Below are 21,645 nucleotides of genomic sequence, written 5' to 3' on the forward strand. Positions count from 1 at the left end.
CATGACGAGTAAACCAAACTTTAAAAGAGTTTCATTTCATAGACTCATAGAATAATTAAGTTTAAAAGTTAGGATCATCAGGCTGAGGGAATGTTGGTAAATGCCGATTAATAGGTTCCACCAAATAGGTTTGGAATTAATTAAACAAAGTTAACAGATTTGGCTTTTGTTGTTTGCTTGTTATAACTGCAGAATGTCTCAGAGCCTTTACCGTGTTAATATACATTGCTGTGTGTCTTCAAGGGAAATGTAGGAGCAGCACTCCCCAAGGTAACTGGTCTGTGGGGACTTATTTTTCCTCCCAAAGAGAGCTCTATGAGACTCGTATTTAGCATAGTACATTATGAATAATCATGATGCAGGATAACACCTTTACTTTTCAGACACGAAGTCTGATCTCTTAGTCTTTTTGAGTTGCTGTTTCTAGGAAGGGTCGTGTCTGCTGGTACATTACATAGAAGCTGACTGTCCTTTGTCTTACTAAGAGAACAGTGAGAGTTTCTATGAGGAGTTAAAATCAAACTCCTGAAACATTGTCTCTATGTATTTATCACTTACAAAATACCCTGTCTTTCAGGTCTAATTTTTTAAAATGTGCTACATGTATAGGTTGGTCTGTGTGGTGCCTAATAATCCTTGATCTAATGAACTTGTAAAATTTGATTTCTGCAGCTTTTGCTCTGATACATACTCCTTAAGTTGGAGACAGAATGAAAACACATACAAACCTAGACCATTTGTTATTGGTGACAGTGGAGTTCTTAGGGTGCTGTGAGGAAAACTTCCTGAGGCCCCAACCAGAAGATGGAGTTTTGTGAAAAGCTTTATTGATGATGTAAAATTAAGGAGGTCCCCCTCCAAGGTCCCATCTCCATCCGTCCCACCATGGAAAAAGTTTAATCTTGTCTTCAGCGGGGCCAGAATTAAGGCCACTGCCCAGAATTTCTGCTCCATATTAAAGTCCAGTCCAGTCCAATATCTGGCTAGCTTGTCTTGTGTTCCCAGCTGCAGTCCATTGCGTGTGGGTCTGCATGGCCATGGCCATCAGCTGCTCAAGACCACATGGCTATAGAGAGAGAACAGGGGTGACCACACGGGCGAGTGTGGTTCCTAGAACAAGAGAGAGCAAGAGCAAGAGGGAGCAAGGGAGAGTGAACTCTTTGGGGATTTTAACTTTCCAAGATTTTGGGCGCTTCTGATGGGATCCACCCCTAGCCAATCCATTGTTCCCCAGGCTAGACTGACAGGCAAACACCTTCCCTATGTTAGTTACCCTGACTTCACTGCCTATGCATCCATCTGGGGAGCGTGGAGCTGTAGCTTCCTGGTGAAGCTGCCCAGATGACCATGTTTGTTACGTCCAGCCTACCTCCTTTTAGCTCTCTTCCTATTATCAATATTAATAAACTCGCTGATTATGATGATAACACACTGACTTCTGCTATGGAATAAACACAGCAGGGACAGCTGTTCTGAGCGGTCAGACAAGCTTGTCAGGACTGGAATATATGTTTGGAGCTCTGTGGTAGAGAAGACTCGTACAAATGTGGGTACAGTCTCCTCTGCACCGCTCCCAGTTCTTCATCGTCCTTCCCTCCACCCAGACGCCCTCCCTGCCTTCTTTCTTCCAAGCCATCTAGTAGGGTTTGTTTAATTAACTTTCTTTAAAAGAGAGGGCTAGAGAGAGGAAAAGAAAAGGAAGGGAGAGAGAGAAGAGGAGGAGGAGGAGAGATTGGAAAAGGTTTTAGTTGTAAAGCCACCTTTACTTCCAGTAAATCTCGTTTGTGTGTGTTGGAGTGTCACCCTTGTTGTGTAACAACAACACAGCTGGGATTCCTAATGTCAATAGTTCCCATGTGCACCTCTAGTTAAAAGGCTTTTGTGCGACTGATTTTCTTATCTACATTCTTGGGAGGTTTCTGCATTCCTCTGCTTGATGACCCGTTGGGGTGAGGGCTGGGGGTGGGGTGTGTGTGTGCATATGTGTGTGAGAGCTAGCAGAGTCCCTCCTGTTGGAGCACACCGCTTCTCCAACAACTGAGACACAACGAAAAGAGGATCAGAGAAGGGGAACTGCCGGAGGCATTTGAGTCGGGATCTGAGATCAGTGAGTCCTGGGGAACCGAGAAGGGTGGATCAGGTGACCATTCTAGGAAAATCAACCATACAAATCAGAAAAGTAATGACTGTTTTCTGTTTATTTCAGTGATTTATGTTCCTTATTTTTTAAAATTGAGCAAAAAAAAAAAAAAATGATTCTGTTGGTGTAAGAATGTTCAAACCTGTAGAGAATATTTATGAATTTATTTGAGCCAAACTGACAACAGATTGCTGGGAAGCAAAATCAGAGAAAGTGCTCTGCAGAATGACAGTTTTGTGGTTTATTTTATACTTTACATTCAAAGGAGGAGGCGTAAGGAGGGTTACATGAGATGAATTGGTGGTAGATTAGGGAGGCGGGAGAAAGCAAAGTGGGGAAATCCCTGGGATTGGATATAGAGTAAAGCGGGGAGACACATACTTCTCTTACATTGGTTGGAATAGGATAATTACAATGGCATTTACAGCACATAGAAATGGTATTTGGGCAACAAGGTAATAATGAGGGGTTCTGTGGTCTCATGCTCTGTTGGGAGATTGTGCCCTGAGGGGTCTGGAAAAAAGATTACTCTGAATTCCAAAGGTAGATTGTCCTGGATGCAAAAAGACAGGCTCAATTAGGGTAAAAATTGACCTTTGTCAAGGAAGATACCAGCCTAGGACAGGACTACCCACCATGACTTGCTTTTAGTTAGGAACTTTTGGTTTCAGTCCTTCCCATGTGGTTACTTTGGGTCTCTGGGTTCGTATGGCCCGCCATGCAGGCCTCCCCTGAGCTTAGTATGTGGCCTCTTTTTCATCCACAGTTCAAAAGGGAAATTAAAATATTACCCAAAAATCTCGACCAGAAAATAATCAATGTTAACATTTATTTCAGGCTTGCCTCTATATAGTGAGAGAGATGAATAGAGTGATGGATAGATAAATGATGGGCAGCCATAATTGTATAAGACTGAGGTGAAACTAAACATAGATTTAAACATAGATTTAAAAGAAAAATATTAATGTGATCTTTTTTTTTTTTAAATTTTTTTTCCTTATTGCTTTTAGAGAGAGAGTAGGAAAGGGAGAGAGATAGAAACATAAATGAGAGAGAACACTGATTGGCTGCCTCCTGCATGCCCCCCACTGGGGATCAGGCCCACAACCTGAGAATGTGTGTGCCCTGACCCGGAATTGAACCGGCGAACTCTTGGTGCATGGGTCTATGCTCAACCATTGTGCTACTACACCAGCCAGGACTATGTGATCTTGTTTGAATTTAACAAAAGGGAAAGAAATGGCCTGTCTTCTTAAAGGCTGTTCTTTATGAGAAGTGGATTAGTTTTCTCAGAAAAGAGATGTGTGGGAGTCAGAACGGGTCAAGCAGGCTATAACAACAGAATTAACAATCTACCACTTCACCAGGGACCCTCCCCTGGTTTCAGATTTGGGTCGTTTATTTTTAGTTTGTTAGGATTTATACTTTGAATACTCAGTAGCTATAATTCCTCTGGTTATTCCCCTACATATTTATTCCTAATCTGTATCTATCAGCCTTTTCCATGGCGTTGCCATTTTTAATAATTTACTGTTTGGTGGGCTTCATTGTCAGGAGTCATTAAGTAAGAAACATTTTATATGAAAGGGCTTTCGGATGCCTATTTTCTGAGTTGTTTTATCGTTGGGAATTGTTGCCTATTGCCTTTGTTTTTAAAGCCAATTTTTCAATGGCCAATTTGTTTGCTAAAGAGTCTATACCAAGGGATGTTCTACTAGCCATCGATGAGAAGGCCTGCCTCGAATGGGGAACTTTTATGTGAGAATATCTGTTTGCCTGAAGTGGTGGACTTATATTGAGCAGCGACTAAAATAAGTTTCAGTTGGTAAATTGGATATCAGATGATGGAAACACTTAAATGTTGGGAAATTGGCCATTTTCTTGGTGAATTCTCATTTCCTTGCCAAATTCACAGCTTGCCTGTAGGCCCACTGATAGCTATTGGGCAGCTTTGCTGAGCTGCTTTTGGGACTTGCACATTGTGAGGGAATCCCCTGAAACTTCTCCCCATCCCTCCCCACTCTCTGCAAAGGCATCTGGCTGCCTGAGGGTGGATTTTTGCTGCCATCTGAAGACAGTAGAAAGTGGTAAATATTCACATCTACCAAAAAAAATTAGCATCTGATCAGTGTTTGAACAGATAGCATTTTCTTTGTTCAGAAATTCCATCTTTTGTTTCATGACACAGGCTATCTTGTAAAAACCAAGAACCCGTCATAGCCATTCCTAAATGACCTTCACACCTCATTTCGTCACTCCTGGGGGTTTGCGTGTGAGGTGGTGTGAGTCAGAAGGTCTCCTTTCGCTGCAGCTCATCTCTGCACTGACACCGTCTGAAGTACCTCAGCTGAAGTTGGGCTTATTACTGAAAACTCCTGCTGACCCCATGTAGAGAACTAATAGCCTGTGTGACCCTTTAGTTCATTCTCTCCCAACAATGGAAAGAATGGGAAAGAACATTTTCCAATGACTTAGTACATTTTTTTTTTTAATCCTCACCTGAGGATATTTTTCATTGATTTTTAGAGAGAATTTCAAGGGAGAGAGAGAGACATCCATGCAAGAGAGAAACATCTGTCGGTTGCCTCCCTTACACACTCTGACCAGGACCAAGGGTAGAACCCAAAACCTAGGTATGTGCACTGACTGGGAATCGAACCTGAGATCCTTCTGTGTATGGGACACTGCTCCTACCAACTGAGTCACACCAGCCAGGGCATGACTTAATACATTGACGTTTTGGCCATCTTGTCTTATGGTGGTGACTCAGCTGTACACCAGCCTTGGGCGTTTCCAGAGCCAAGACAGTGAGAGCACAGCTGGGAGACTTCAGGAGGCAGACGTGTCTCCAGGTGTTCTGCTTGGTGCTAAAGGGAAGGAGGGAGAAGTAAGTGGCTTAGCAGGGTGCAGTCTCAGGTCCGGTGTGGTAGTACCAGCCACATGTGGATTTTTAATTGAAATTATTTAGAATCAATCCAATTTCAAATTCAGTTTCTTAGTTGCACTGGCCACACTTCATGGGCTCGATAGCCACATATGGCCGGAGGCTGCCCCATCAGAGCGCTGTTGGGTAGCTCTGGTTTCTGTGCTGATCTTTCATTTCACGGTCATCCAGGGTTCACTGCAGCCCTAATGAGTTGTCTCCTGTCTTTTCTCCCTCCCTCCTTTTGCTTGCAGTCATTCTCCGCTGCAGCTCTGGTGGTGAAGCACTGGTCTCCTCATTAACTGTCTGGTTCCAGACAGCCCTCGGGAAATCCTGTGTGTGGTCCAGATCTTTGGACGCCAGGGTCCACCAGACAACTCCCTGGCCCAGGCCCAAGACTTAGTCCGTGTTCTTACAAAGGACTGAGTGGTGCTTGGGATTTCGACGCATGAATTTAATAATGGAACTGCCCTTTCACAATATCTAAATGTATGTACATAGGACTTTTACTTAAATTCCCTCTTCCCCTTCCGGAGGTGTGCTCTTGGTGAAGAGTCCTGGGATGTCCTAGTTGTAGCCCCACCGACTGACCCTGTGACCTCAGTAAGACAGTTTCTCTGAGGCTCAGCTATCCATTGAGAACTCACTCTCAACCACTGCTATAGCTATTGAAGAAAAATACCAAATGATAAGGAGAAATTGTGAGGTTTTTGTTAAAGGTTCTTAAGGGGTTTGTTTATCTTTTCATTGTTGTACCTAGTTTTAGATTTCCAAAGTCCCATTTGTGGTCTGTCACTATCAGCCACATACCCACCTTGACCAGCTACCTGGTTGTTACACTCCATGGTGTGCTACATGTAAGTGACTTTCTGAGGGAAGTCGGTCTAGGTGTGTTGACCAAGGAGCCCTCTTCCAAGTCTGACCTACATGACAAAAGTAGGGTGCTGTGGTATGAGGAGCCTGCTGGCCTGGGGCTCAGGAGAAGGGGCTTTACTGCTGATTGAACCAGGAGTCTTTTTGACCACCTGTTCTCACCCTCCTAACCTGGAGGTCTGCTGAAGATTTCCACCTAGTGTAGTTGTTATCTAATGCTGCGTAACAAACTGCCCCAAACTTATAGATTAACACATTGTTGACTGCTCATGAGTTAACTCGTAAAGAAGTTTCTCGGTTTGTTGATATTGATGGGACAAACAAAAAAATCACATTGGCGGGATTACTGGTCAACGGACCCTTTGGTTGAAGCTCCAATATTTCCTAAAACTATGAGCAGAATAAGTTTTGAGCAAATTCTTACATTTTTCCATCTCAGTGATAATTCACAAAATACATCTAATGAAGACAGACTGTATACAATTAGGCCTCTTTTGGATTACTTTCTTCCAAAATTTCAGTCTTTGTATGTACCTAAGCAGGAGTTATCCCTAGATGAAGCACAGCAAAACCAGATATATTTGCAAAATATATTGTGTACCATTACATGTAGGTGATTGCTATACAGTATACCACACCAAAAAAATTGCTAAAATATATAATATGCAGCAGATATGTACAAAGTTTTATTTAAATCCATTATATATAAATAAAGTATACTGGAGTTTATTTAGGTTGTTTCACTTTCATACTCAGTTACAAAAAAATAGCTGGTGACATGAGATAACGTCTGTGTAAAATTGCCAGTCAACAATGTTAAGATAAATGACATGTATGTAGCCGTTGGGCAGGACTCAGTAGGGAGAGGTGGACCCTTCCACTCAGAAGTCTCAGGGTGGGTAATATTTGAAGGCTCACTACTCACATGTCTGGGAGCTGGGTGGGTCTTGGGTCTTTTCCAAATGGACCCTTCTGTGTGTTCTCTCTGTATCGCCTAGTTTAGGGTTCTTCACATCCTGATGGCCAGGTGGAAGGGCAGGCATCCTGAGAGAGAGCATCAAGTGACAGCTGTATTACCGTTATTAACATAGCCTTGGAAATCACACAGCATCACTTTGGCCATAATCACAAGCCCACTCAGGCTCAAGGGAAGGGAGCAGTGATCCCCACCAGCCTATAGAGAGATATCATTGTCACTTTATAGGAAGAGCTTTGCAGTATGTATATTGGTCTCATCATCTTTTAAAAATACATCTTCTATACCTTGTCATGGTGAAATAGAATTGGCATCAGCTCTCTCTAAGTCATAAATAAGCCTTGAAGTCTGACCTGCATCTGGAAACTGGGGCACCTCTTACAAGGCATTTCAGGATATGATCGTCATTGCTCTTTGCGGGGGCTGCCCTGCCTTTGCGTGTAAGGGTGGGGGAGTTGCCATTGGTGATGAAAGATGCTACCTAAATATAAAATGGTGTGTTGAAATACCTTCCATGTGCTCAACTCCCTGATTCAACTGACATCTGCAATGAATACACAATGTATAGGAATTCAGACTGAAAATCGGGGCCCTGGTTGCTGAAAATTATCTTTAAAATTAATTTGATGGACTCCAGCTAGACATTTGATAGCATTGTATACGCCTGTCATTTTGACTTAGGTTTTCTTATTTGTAATTTCTATTACTTATTACTCTTTGGTAACATTCTTATTTGATGCAGTTAGGATCCATCTTTCGACATAATTTTTAAATTTGATCAATGGACACTTGAGAATATTTCTTTCCCTGCTTGAGATCAAATACAGTTTAGTGAAAATCTTCTTGTAGCCAGCTAGTGTAAGAGGGAGGGGACACGGGTCATTGATTTGATAAATAACCTGCCACGTGCCAGGTTCTATGCCAGCTGTAGGAAATTCAAAGACAAAAACAAAAACAGAATAAGACAATCTTCGAATTGCTTCTGATCTCTATGCTCTACTGGAGGGGAAAAGTAACCATTGTCTTGGCATCGGTAACTGAAGTGCTTTTACATTTTTTTGCCTTTTGAGCTCTTGTCTACCAAACACCACCCATGGATTTTTCACCTGTTTTCTCTGTCTTTTCCTTTTCTTTCTCCTTATAATTGTTTTCAGCTTTAAAAGTGTTGCGTGTTCATTTTCTCGCAACAGACCTTCCCTTGGAGCGAGTAGAGCTTCCTGAGCCACCTACATTCACCGCGTTAGTCATTCCTTGCTTTCCTTCCGGCCTCTTACAAGGCATTTTAGGAGGACACCCCCAAAATATATTTCAGGAAATTCATTTTATAGAATTTGTTTGAGCTTTGATTCTCAGTCCTAGGGTTATTTTTAGTGAGGTAGTAGACACACCCAAAGTGTGTCCATGTGATACATGAACCATCAGGTGTTTCGTTTCTGGTCATTTGAGAGTGTTCCGTTAGCGCTATGGAGCGTTACTCATTCTTAGGTTAGTGTTTACATTTCCGAAAAGACGGACTAGTAACGTCTTCAGAGGAGAGAGGAGAGTTTTTAAATTTCACTTTTCTATTTCACAGTGACTCCACTGCTAGTCTTTTTAGATAAGTAATGACACGTAGTCTGTGGTTGCCAGTTGTTAAAATTCTGCTCTGCTTCCACCAGCGGTTGTCAGGTAAGGGAGGGTAACAACAGCCACTGATAAAATGCAAACCACAAGATGGTATATACGGTTCTTGGGGCGGGGGCGGGGCGATCTCTCTTCTTACCCTTTCATCTGCTCAGTCACATCCTGCTTTGCATTTAATTTGATGTAAATTTAGATGCAGTAGAGTAGGTCTGGCAGTAGATGCTAAAATGAAATTAAATACTAAAATAAAAGAAGGCAGTTCTCTGGAGTAAATCTTCCTATCATTTCTGGAAGGATGTGAGACTTGGGGCAGTGGTTTTCAACCCTCACTGTGTATCAGAATCACCTGGGGATTTGTCACAATGCGCTTGCCCAGGCCTCACCCCGGGGCACCATTCATCCGGATGAATGGTGTGGAGTGGGCCCAGACTTTGGTATTTTGTGGAAGCTCCCTGGGGAGACCCTGACCTGCAGCCAGGCTTGTGCGGTATTGCACGAAGTGCGCTCCCCACTCCCCACATTCCTCTCCACCTAGTCAGGTCCTATCCACATCTTTAAGGCTCCCTACAGGCCGCCTCTTTCAAACATTCACTCACAAGACCAGCCTCAACTGAGCTCTTCCCTGTGACTGGCCATAACACCTACTAGGTTTCCTGCCTGAGCTGAGTTCTTGTTTTGTTATATACATCTTCTGTCCTCGATCAGAGTGATTTCCTCCTTGGATTAAGCTTCTGTCATTTAGTGCCATCCCTTAGGGGTTGGCCCAGCTATGGACGCATAGTAGGTACTTTATACATCTGTACTGAGTTGACTTTTCATTAGCATGGCTGTTCTCCATTATCCCCTTGTATTTGCACTATAGCTTCCTTTATTGGCCCACACTTATCCATAAGTATTTCTTGCTCTGGGGACATGGAAGGACAAGGAAGAGTGGCTGAACTGTAGAAGGAAGAGGAAGCTCAGCCCATTTCTGATTTTATCATATGAGAGTGAAGGGATTGTCATTGACTGTGGTCCCATCCCTCTCCAATCTGAACATTCAGTCATCCTGTTCTAGAGTGGCTCCTGGGACCACAGGGGTGACAAGTGGAGGAGGCTGTCCTGCTGGAGAAGGTGAAAATGATCTGAGAAGTGCATCTCTACCATAAGGCCTACTGAAAAATATGGGATTTTTTCAAGATAAGATAATATATTCTTAGAACTTGAAAATAGTAAAGAAAGGGAGAATAGATATTGGGAAAGGCAAGGCATAACTTACCAAAATACCAGATCTACCACTTTTCACCTTTGTTCATTGATTTGGGTAAAAATATACTAAACTGTCACAAGAAATCTCAAACTATCCCTAGTCCTACGAAGTCATGGTAGGAAGCTGAAGCACTGCGGGGGATGTGTGGTATTTCTACCTTTCCAGGGATTGGAAGAGGATAATGAAAGTGTACAAATAATTGTAGCACAGATAGTGTTTACAAACAGGGCTTGGTTTTTGGGGTAGGTTCTTGAAAATTTTTTATAAATTTTTTTTCTTTATTGATTTTTAGAGAGAGAGGAAGGGAGAGGGAGAGAGAGATAGAAACATCGACAAGAGAGAACATTGATTGGCCACCTCCTGCATGCCCCCACCTGGGGTTTGGGCCCACAGCCTGGGCATGTGCTCTGAACTGCTGAAATGTTCTAGGGTATAAGGCTTCTGCAGGGATTTCATCTCCTGGCTCTGTCATTTTATATAACTATCCAATGTGCTCTTGGTGCACCACTTGATGCTCAACCACTGAGCCATGCCAGGTGGGCAGTTCTTGACATTTTTGAGGACAAGTGTGTTTGACAAGAGATTTGCTAACCTGATTAAGAGCATTCACTTGAAATTTGATAGGAAGAAAAAAACATTAAAACGTGCTTGGATGGAGAACACTAAGCATAGCAAAGATAAAAGTCCAATAACGAAGGAGGAGAACTTTAGTAATTCCTTTAAAAAAAAAAAAAAGACCACCTGGGAAGCATGGTGCTTATAACACCTGTAGCTGCTTGTCATTATGCAGCCTCTGTCTGAGGACTAAGCAAAGTGCACTTGAAACATTAAAACCTGGGCATAGACAGGATCCTGTGATTCATCTCACCCACTAGGTTAGGGTGGTTCTCATGACTAAAATATGATTCTAGAAGGGAATATTTTGCTTTAAAGAATCAGGGGTATGGAAATTCAAACACTAAAGGTAAATTGCTAGGTAAGGTTGCTAGGAAGGGTTATTATTAGGATCAATATTGTGGATGGCCAGACAGAGGTTATAGATGATACTTTCTTCCCAGACACTATAACTCTAGAACGGATACTAAATGTGCTGGGAAAACCCACTGAAAATTTCATTCTGCTAAATTTTGCTAAACTCTTGACTTATTTTATTGATTATTTGATACATTTTTAAAGAAGACTGAGAAAATAATACAAAAGGAGATATATCTGAAAAGAAACAAAGAAACATTGGATAGTTATATAAAATGACAGAGCCAGGAGATAAAATCCCTGCAGAAGCCATGTACCCTAGAAACATTTCAGCAGTTCAGACAAAAGAAAGGAATGAATCTCTTATGGCCGAAGACAAAATGAGCAGGAGACTTCAAAAGGAAAGGGTAGCTAAAATGTTCGGAAACACACCTATGATCCCCAATGATTCCTGTAAAGAAGAAAGGGGGCAGGCTCCTATGGAAACACACAGAGAATTTCTTTTCCTGTTAACTCAGTACTAAGGGGTGTTCTGTCTGGCTCAATAATGATTGCTCCCAGTCTTTGTAAGCTCCTTTCCCACAGAAGGTAAAGATGAGTGGAGCGCAGTCCCTGAGTGAGATGTAGACGGACACCCAGCGCCGGGGTCAGGGTACGAGGAGTGAGTCAGCATGCAGGAAAGCCAACCGCATGCTTTCAGAGGGCACGGAACCAACGCAGGGCTTCGGAAAGGAATTAAAACTGGGGGTGGGCGGTTTCAGAACAGGTTTCATGGCAAGGGTGACACACGAAGGGCTTTTCGGAGGGTGGAGGGAATTTCCACAGATGGAGAAGAGGAGCCAGGTGAGAAGGGTGCTCCGCACAGAAGGACCCGCCAGGACCCGTGGGGCAGAATAACTGCAGGAGAGCTGAGGATATAGACTAGGCATGTGTGAGTTTGGGCACTAGGTGTGAGTAACAACAGCCAAAATATACTTCAGTGATGACTGCCAAGTACTGTGTTGAGTTTTACATGCATTATTAATTTTTTTCAATTACAGTTGACATTCAATATTACCTTGTATTAATTTCAGGTGTGCAGCATAGTGGTTAAACAGTTATATAATTTACAAAGCGATCTGCCCAATAAGCCTAGTATCCACCTGACACCACCATACATAGTTATTACAGTATTATCGACTCTATTCCCCATGCTGTACTTGACATCCCCATGACTGGTCTGTAACTACCAAGTGCACTTCTTAATCCCTTCACCTTTTTCACCCAGCCCCCAGCCCTCCTCCCCTCTGGCAACCATCAGTCTGTTCTCTGTATCTGTGAGTCTGTTTCAAGTTTTACATGCATTATTTCAGTCAAACTTCACAAAAACCTAGTACCTCTTTGTACCTCTTTTCAAAGGAGGAAATAACTCAGAAGTTTAGTAACATGCAGCATGTGGTGGATAGAGCCACAGTCCAAAGCCAGTAACATTTCACTGTACTGTGAAGAGCTTGGGATTTTTAACGTAATTCCATGACCAGTGGGAATTTAGAGCAGGGAAGAGAACCTCTTTTGGGAAGACAGACTGGGGAAGGGAATGTAAGGCAGAGTAAAGCGAAAGGAGAGAAAAAGTAGAAACCCCCTCCTGGGGTCCAAAGTGGATTGGTGGTCATGGGCACGGAAGAATGGAAAACGAGTTGGGGGCGATGGTGAGTGTCAGGGCAGCACTCTCTCAGCTCCGAAGCACAGCGCTGGGGGATCTGGGAGGATGAGGAGAGGGTGGGTGTCTTAATCAGAGCCAGGGAGGTTAACACAGGTATCAGCAGGAGGGAGCGATGAGTTTGCTCTGGAAGAAACCAGGCGGCTTCATGTTCCAGCGAGAAGTCCAGGGCCATCTCCCGGGCTGTGGACTCAGGGAGAGGACAGAGTGGGTACCCAGTGGCATATTAAAGTCATGGGTGTGGGTAAGATGATTAAGAGCTAAAGTCGGTAGAAGGAAGTGGGTGAGGAACAAAATTTAGGTAACAAATTGAAGATAAGAGAAACTAGGTAAGAGTGTTACACAAATATGCTAGAATAATCTCTGTAGAACTAAAGTCAGGAATGATCTGAGGTTTGCAAAAAGTAGTTAAAAGCTACAAAACAGTTTGCAAACACGTATCTAGAGCCAGATGAACAAATACAAGATAAACTTCTGGGTATGGAAAGTTGCTCTTTACAAAACATTAGGAGTCAAAAGAATTACTCTAATTCTACTTATTTTCTGTCTCTTTTCTAAAGAACTACTAACTGAAAAGAATTGAATAAACACAGAGGAGAGGAAATTGAAACCCAAGACAGATGAAAAGATAGGAAGCAGGTACCTAGCTGTGTTAACTGGGTTCTGGGTTCCGGTTCTGACCAAACATCAAATCACTTCCGTCTCACAGACCTCTGGGAGTAAAATGCGCCACATGAAAGAGACTGAGATGGGTATCAGAAGTCTAAGAATGGGTAGAAGCTGTCAAGATTCTTAGAAAGAGAAAGGGCGTTTCTGACAACTCTAGACTAGCGGTTCTCAACCTGTGGGTCGCGACCCCTTTGGGGGTCGAACGACCCTTTCACTGGTCACCTAAGACCGTCGGAAAACACATATTTCCGATGGCGATTTATAACAGTAGCAAAATTACAGTTATGAAGTGGCAATGAAAATAATTTTATGGTTGGGGTTCGCCACAACATGAGGAACTGTACTAAAGGGACGCAGCATTGGGAAGGTTGAGAACCGCTGCCCTAGACCAATGATTCTGGAGCCTCACTGCACATTGGAGTCAGGGAAGAGCTTTTACAAAATACTGTGGCCCAGTTTCCCACCCCAAAATTTATTATTAAAGTGGTATAAGAACATTCTAGCAGGCATCCAGGGGTTAGAAGCACAGCTCCTCACCGATGGGCTCTGTTCATCACTGCAGCATTCTTGAATGAATTATATGTTACTAAACAGGTAAAGAGTTTACATTGAGAAAAGGAATCAATTTGGGTTCACTTAAGACAAGACATGCTGAGGTACCCTAGTTTCCCTTTTGTGGTTAGGTTACTGGATCATAAAAATACTACAGGCACAGATCTTATTTCTACTAGTTGACACCTGGGAATTGGGGGAAGGTCATCCCCAGCTCAGGAACTTGACTCAGGTAGGGCGTGGATGACGTAGTAGAGGAGAGCTACAACCCTGCGCCCCCTGGTTGAAGAATGTTTGGTGAGAATACGGTAGCTTCTGAGGAAGACAGCCCGGTGAAGTGGAGTCAACTGCGCAGCCACTATCTCGAGGGACATCTGTGGTCAGGGGTATGGGGGTTAATGCCAGGAGGGTCGAGGAGTAGGGGCTCAGCATTGGAGCGAAGTCCTGGGCATCAAGGTAGTCAGCCAGTATCACCAGACAGGAGTGTTTATGAGTGGCAGGCTCCTTCCCTATTTTTTTTTTTTTTTTTGTGGTACATGCCCGTAGTGGGAACCGAACCTGAGATTCTCTGGTCCTCATGACGACGCTCAACCACTGAGCCAAACTGGCCAGGGCTCCTTCCCCATTCTTTTAGGAGGATGTCAGACTTCTGAAATGTGTATTTGAAGTGTTGAAGTATCTATCTCATGATACCCTTGTGAAAGTGGGATATTAAGGTCGGAGTCAATAGCTTCTCTTCTAGTGAGGGACAGGATTCGTCCAAGTGTGTGACATGGAATTTTCCTAATGATCATTTAGAAATTACCTTTACCTCCTTCTGCACATGTCTGCAAATGCTGCCTCCTAGAAATCTACCAGCTTTGAATTGTCCATCTGCAAACCTCTGAAAGGCTGGAGTAAGCAACTTTGGCCACTTGGGTTCCTTCCAATCTTCCTTTGTTTTTATTGATTTTTTTTGTGGTGGGGGGAGAAATATTGATGTGAGAGAGAAACATCAACCTGTTGCCTCCCGCTCTCTCCCCGACTGGGGATGAAACCGCCTCCTTTTGGTGTGTGGCACAGTGCTCCGGCCAGACCATGAACAGTCTTTGATGGGCCACCTTCGGATTCTTGGAGTGAGGGGTTACTACTGTGTGTGTGACCCTCCCTCCCTTCTCACTCATGCTAAGGACGTTTGGGCGAATTGAAACTGTCAAGCCGAGGCTACGGCTCATTCAAGAAGATACCGTGGAAGGCTTCCTGGAGTCGGAAGCTGAGTAGAAAACTACCCACTATCAGAACATCTTGTCAATGGCCCGGCAGCAACTTGTATAACTGTCTAGCTTAAAAAAAGGGGAGGGGAGAACAATGGTTTAGTTAAACAGTGTCTTATTTCAGGACATACTTGAAGTGGTTTCCAAGAACACACATACTACACAAGGACGCCGTGGGTGGCTGAGAGCATCGGAGCACAGGGACAGTAAGGTAAGCCAAGCACACAGAGATCTCATCTGTTAAAGATCCCCAGCAGCGTGCCTTCGTCCGACTCCGTCCATCCTAATACCCCAAACCAACAGAGATGTGTTCTCAGACATGAATTCTCACTAAGCCAAGAACAAGCAAGTCTTAGGAGGGGCACTCTGGTCCTGAGACCTGAACAGTTTCTCAAAAAAGGTCCTTTAAAGAAGCCTTCGTCTTGTGTAAATTGGTATGGCCAGCTTGAGGAGTCATTTGGAATATCTAGTAAAGCTAAAACTAGTTCTTCCTTAACACCCCCGGCAGTTGCACTTGTTTTAGAAAAGCACGCCACTGCCTCCCACCGAGCGGATCCTGCAGCACCATTACTGACACAGAACCGGAACCAACGTAAAGGAAGAGTAAGCTAAACAAGGTACCGTCATACCGTGGAGCTGTGTGGCAGGAATAAATGAGAACGTGTGTGTTGTGTATAATAATTTTGAGCGAAAATAAGCCAGCTGCAGTAATTCATGGTATGGCACTATTTCTTATATGAACATTTTTTAAAGTAAAAAAAAAAAAGGGGGGGGATATATAAGTTTGTATAAATAAAGGTAGAGACCAATTAATTTGGGGTGATAAGAATACAGATTTAACTCTGGCCTGTTTGGCTCAACGGTTAGAGCATCGGCCTGCGATCCAGAGAGGCCCGGGTTTGGTTCCCGCTGGGGGCGCGTACCTTGGTTTCAGTTTGTCCCTGGCCCTGGTTGGGTCGTGCAGGTGGCAGCCACTCGATATGTCCTTTTCACGTCGATGTCTCTCTCTTTCTCTCTTCCTCTCTCTCCCTCCCACTCTGTCTGAACAAGAGATGGAAAGAATGTCCTCGGGTGAAGATTAAAAAAAAAAAAAAAAAGAATACAAATTTAAATTTTTTTTCTGAGAGAAGAAAAACAATCCACTGTGATATTGTGCCTGACAGTGACCCTGGCATCCCACCCCAGCTAGCTCATTGAGAAATGACTGCCCTGTCTCCTTTTATATACTTTTATGTGATTAGCTTATCTAATCACCTCAACAACCCCTTTAGGGAGATCCTTTAATTATGTCCATTTCTCAAATGAAAACCTGAGAAGGCTGGTGAGCATCGTCCCATGGACTGAGAGATCCCCGTTGGATTCCTGGTCAGGGCACAGGCCTGGGTTGTGGGCTCGATCCCCAGTAGGGGGCATGCAGGAGGCAGCCGATCAATGTTTCTCTCTCACATTGATGTTTCTACCTCTCTCTCTCAAAAAAAAAAAAAAAATCAATAAAAACCTATTTTTAAAAAAGAGAGAGAGAAGAAAACTTGAGAATTAGGCTAACAACATTCCTAAAGCCACTTATGCTGGCTTTGAACCCAGTTTGAATCCAGAGCCTGTTGTCTTATTAGACTACTCTACAAAATTTCCCAGTGTCATAGGGTAGGTTGGTTGTAATCCCCCTCATTGTGGTTCAAGGGCTAACCCCAGAGGACAGTGCAGGAAAATTGTTTGGCAAGAGCCTGGAGGGTTGATATTTTGTGTTGAAGATCAAGGACAGATTCTTGGGTGTTGACTCTTATAACTAGATTGCAGTTAATTTCTTAGTGAAAATAAGGCTCCTAACCAGGATGAGGGACTTCATGGGCCTCTTCTCACCCACCAGGCCCATGTAGACCTTAGCAGGATAGGAGCTGTCTGTCCAACTCTGTCTTAGATGTCTGGAGAGCTGTTTGAGAAAATTTGGTGCGATGATTAGGGTAGGAGTGGGGGCTTTTGCCATCTGCCATCTCTGGCTTGAAGGAGTAGCTCAGCAACAGGACAGAATTGTCTTTAAAAAAGAGCTCAGGGTCTACTCCAATACCCTGTCAAAGTATGTGATGAGATGCCTCAGGAGTCTATGCCCTGGATAAAATGCTAACCTTGGCAGTGGTTCTTAAACTTGGGCATCAGAGTCACCTGGAGAGCTTGTTAAAAACAGGTTGCTAGACTTACAGTCAAGATGGCAGAGATGGAAAAACACTGTGCTTGCCTTCTCCCAAGACCACATCACAATTACAACTAAAGGACCGAACAGTCATCATTAAGAACTGCCTGAAGTGTGGCTGAACAGAACTCATAACTAAGGATATAAAGAAGCCACATCAAGACTGGTAGGAGGGGCAGAGACCCATGTGTGGGGGTTAAAAATTCAGAGGCATGTCTTGGCTAGAGGTCCCTCCTGAAGAGTGAGGGATCCCGGCCCCACACCAGGCTCCCCAGCCCAGGGTTTCAGTGCCAGGAAGAGAAGTCCCCATAACTTCTGGCTGTAAAAACCATCATGGATTATGGTTAAGTGCGACAGAGGGCTACTAGAGTCCCAGGCTGGCTTTCTTTCTTTCTTTCTTTCTTTCTTTCTTTCTTTCTTTCTTTCTTTCTTTCTTTCTTTCTTTCTTTCTTTCTTCACCCAAGGACATGTTCCCATTCATCTTCAGATAGAGTCAGAGGGAGAGAGAGAGGAAGAGAGAGAGAAACATGGATGTGAGAGAGACACACTGACTGGTTGCCACCCACACAACCCCAACAGGGGCTGGGGACAAATGGCAACCGAGATACGTGCCCTTCGTGGGAACTGAACCCGGGACTCTCTGGTCCGTGGGCCGATGCTCTAACTGCTGAGCCAAACTGGCCAGGGCCCAGGCATTCCTCTTAAAGGGCTCATGCATGGACTTACTTGCTGAGGGACTCACTTGCTCTGAGCTGTAATGCCGGAGCAGCAGCTGGAAAGGCCAGAGGGACATATGGAAAGAACTGAATTGTGAGGCTTCAGGGCGAAGGCTGGAGGTGCAGCTTTCTCCTAGACAGAAGTGGTTGCAAAGTGTTCCTTTGTTGAGCCCTCCCCCGCTGCAGGCACAGGCGAGTGCCATATCTGAGTCTCCATCAACCTGGCTAACACTGTTTGCCCTGAGACCCTGTCTCACCTAAACTGTGGGTCCATCCAAGCCATTTCCAGTGGCTTTTTCCTTAAAATATGGCCTGTCTTGGCTCATGCTGCAAACTTTCCTAAAGTTTCCCAAAGGTTCACAAACCCCAAGCAAGCAGCATCTGACACTGGCATGCTCCATACCTCTTGCTAAGTGGCCCCAAGCCTGATACTAGTAGCAGCCAGCCTTGGTTCACAGCTTAGCCTCTTCCAGGCAATTCCAAGCCCAGCACAAGTGGCAACCATCAGCAGGTCACTTTATAGCTTATACTAGGTGGCCCAAAGCAGAGCAAAGGCAGCAGCTGACTTGGCTGCACCAGAGCTCCTTCCAAGAGGGCCCAGAATCAACACCCTCAGTGGCCAGATTCAGACCACACCAGAGCACCACCCAAACCACCTCCATAAATGATACACCCAAAGGGCAAGCTCTACAGGCACCAGAGCCCCACTAAAGTGAATCCTACTCCATGGGGGTCAGCTGGTCCTTGCTATGGTCACAGCCAGTCACCATAGCCAATTAGCTTGAGGGTCAATCCCTCCCATTGATGTTCCAACAGCAATCAAGGATCAACTAAGAGGGAATATACAACCCACACAAGGAACACTTCTGGAACACTTGGCCTAGGTGACCACGGAGATTGTGTCAGTAGGCCCTGCAGGACACCTACTACATAAGACTACTCTACCAAAATCAGGAGACATAGAACCTCTGCCTAATACATAAAAACAAACACGGGAGGCAACCAAAATAAGGAAACAAAAAAAATGTTCCAAATGAAAGAACAGGACCAAACTTCAGAAAAGAACTAAACAAAATGGAGACAAACAATCTACTAAATGTGGAGTTCAAAACACTGGTTATAAGTATGCCCATTAAACACAATGAGAATTTTAACAGAGACAGGAAACATTTCAAAAATGTAGAAAAGAACTAGTGAGGCCCTGGTTGGTGTGGTCAGATGGTTGGGCATTATTGCATGCACTGAAAGGTTGCCAGTTTGATACCTGGTTAGGGCCCATGCCTGGTTATGGGCTCAAACCCTGGTAGGGGTCATGCAGGAGGCAGCCAATCAATGTTTCACTTTCACATTGATGTTTGTCTCTCTCCCTCTCCCTTTCTCTCTCTTTAAAAATCAATTTTTAAAAATCTTAAAAAAAAAAGAACTAGTCAGAAATGAAGAGCACATTTACTGATCTGAAGAATACATTAGAAGGAATAAACAGTGGAGTAGATGAAGCAGAGGATCAAACCAGAGATTTGGAAGACAAGGTAGCAGAAAACACTCACTCAGAAGAGCAAAAAGAAAAAAGAATAAAAAAATGAGAGTAGTTTAAAGGGTCCTCTGGGACAACACCATGCATAACAACATCTACATCATAGGGGTACCAGAAGGAGAAGAGGGCGAGCAAAGAAAACTTATTTGAAGAAATAATTACTGAAAACTTCCTAACCTGGTGAAGGAAATACACAAACAAATCTAGGAAGCACAGAGAGTCCCAAACAAGATGAACCCAAAGAAGCCCACACCAAGATGTATCATAACTAAAATGCCAAAGGTTAAAGACAAAGGGAGAATCTTAAAAGCAGTTATCTATAAAGGGAGCTCCTATAAGAATGTCAACTGATTTCTCAACAGAAATATTTCAGGCCAGAAAGGATTGACAAGAAATATTCAAAATGATGAAAAACAAGCACCTACAACCAAGATTACTCTACCCAGCCACGCTGTCATTTAGAATTGAAGGACAAATAAAGAACTTCTCAGACAAGAAAAAGTTAAAGGAGTTTATCATCACCAAACCAGTATTAGAAGAAATGTTAAAGGGACTTATTTAAGGAGAAGTAGGGGGAAAAAATTAAAAATGTGAATAATAAAGTGGCAATAACTATATACCTATCAATAATTACTTTACATGTAAATGGATTAACTGGTCCAATCAAAAGACGTCTAGTTGCTGAATGGTTAAGAAAACAAGGCCTATATGTAGCCTGACTACGAGAGACCCACCTCAGATCAAAAGACCCACAACTGAAAGTCAAGTGATGGAAAAAGATATTTTATGAAAATGAAAAAAAAAAAAGCTGGTGTAGCAATACTTATAAGAGACAAAACTGACTTTAATACAAAGGCTATAACAAGAGAAAAAGAAGGATCCAGAAATTCCACTTCTGGGTATTTATCCAAAAGAACCCAAGACATATATTTGAAAAGACATATGCATTCCTATGTTTGTTGTAGCATTATTTACAATAGGCAAGATATGCAAGGAACCCAGATGTTCACTGATAGACAAATAGACAAAGAAGAGATGGTACATATATACAATGGACTATTACTCAGTCATAAAAAGAATGAAATCTTGCCATCTGTGACAACAAGGATAGACCTAGAAAGTATTATGCTAAATGAGATAAGTCAGACAGAGAAAGACAAATACCATATGATTTCACTTATATGTAGAATCTAAAAAAAATAAGAACAAACAAAAGAGAAATAAAATCATAAATAACAGATTTTGATGGTTGCCAGATGGGATGTAGGTTTGGGGGGATGGGTGAAAAGAAGGGATTAAAATGTTCAAATTGCCAGTTATAAAAACAGCCATGAGGATATAATGTATAGCTTAAGGAATATAGTCAATAATATTGTAATAACTATGTTTGGTGTCAGATAGGTACTAGACTTATTAGGGTGTGATTACTTCATAAATTATATAAATGTGTAATCATTATGTTGCACACCTATGATTTATATAATATTGTATATCAACTGTAATAGAAAAATAATTATTTCTAAAAAGTTAACAGATGAACACATTTCTGTAATATTTTTCACACATTTTTTGTTTATACATATTCTTTAATGATCTCTTCTTATGACAAAGCTTCCATAGAAAAAATGGAAAGATAAATTAGTTGTGCTTCTTCTATGAATAAAATAACAACAACAACAAGTCTCTGGGCCCCACCCTCAGTTCCTGACTCCACAGATTCCTAGACTTGAGAATTTACATTTCTGACAAGCTCTCATTGGATGCTGATGCTGCTGGTCTGAAGACTACTTTTCGTAAACCACAGGCCTAGGATAATAAAATAGGGTTTTGGCTTCCTACCCTGATTCCTTCATCACAAATACACAAATGGAAGAATTAGTTCAGGGTAAGATAAGAAAAGTTGAAAACTATGGGCTATGTCAGAGGTTCTTAAACTCTAAGGTGTACAAAAATCACTTGGGGAATGTGTTTACTATGCAGATTACCAGGCCCATCTATAGATATTCTGATTCAATTTATCTAAAGTGGAGCTTCCAAAGCTGCATTCTAATCAAGGATCCAGGAGACTTTGAAGAAGGTGGCCTGGACACTTTGAGAAATTAGACATGACTGCACAGTTATGGGGATTTACAGTGGGTTGGCAAATTTGGACTAGAAATGCTAATTAATGAACAAATTAACATAAGCTATGGAGAGGATCTCAGTGCCCTTGGTGTTCTTCTCCTTAGCAAATCTCCTAGTATAATTTCCTTGGGTGAGGCCAGAATTCATGTGCCCA

The 21,645-nt window shown here is 42.9% G+C and overlaps 1 protein-coding gene across 3 annotated transcripts in view; it reads left to right on the forward strand.

Moving 5' to 3' along the window:
* The window catches only part of OSBPL3 (oxysterol binding protein like 3), a 196,058-nt gene that overhangs the window by 71,318 nt on the left and 103,095 nt on the right, over positions 1 to 21,645 (forward strand). Inside the window, exons 3-4 of one of the 3 annotated variants that reach the window (XM_036246209.1) lie at positions 15,054 to 15,140; positions 15,438 to 15,546. The exons of the other annotated variants lie outside the window; for them this stretch is intronic. The gene's annotated coding sequence lies outside the window, so the exon portion shown is untranslated. The remainder of the gene's footprint in view (positions 1 to 15,053; positions 15,141 to 15,437; positions 15,547 to 21,645) is intronic. 3 annotated transcript variants of the gene reach the window in all.

This window comes from Molossus molossus, unplaced genomic scaffold (assembly GCF_014108415.1).
Source record: "Molossus molossus isolate mMolMol1 unplaced genomic scaffold, mMolMol1.p scaffold_m16_p_7, whole genome shotgun sequence".
In the NCBI taxonomy this organism is placed as follows: domain Eukaryota; kingdom Metazoa; phylum Chordata; class Mammalia; order Chiroptera; family Molossidae; genus Molossus; species Molossus molossus.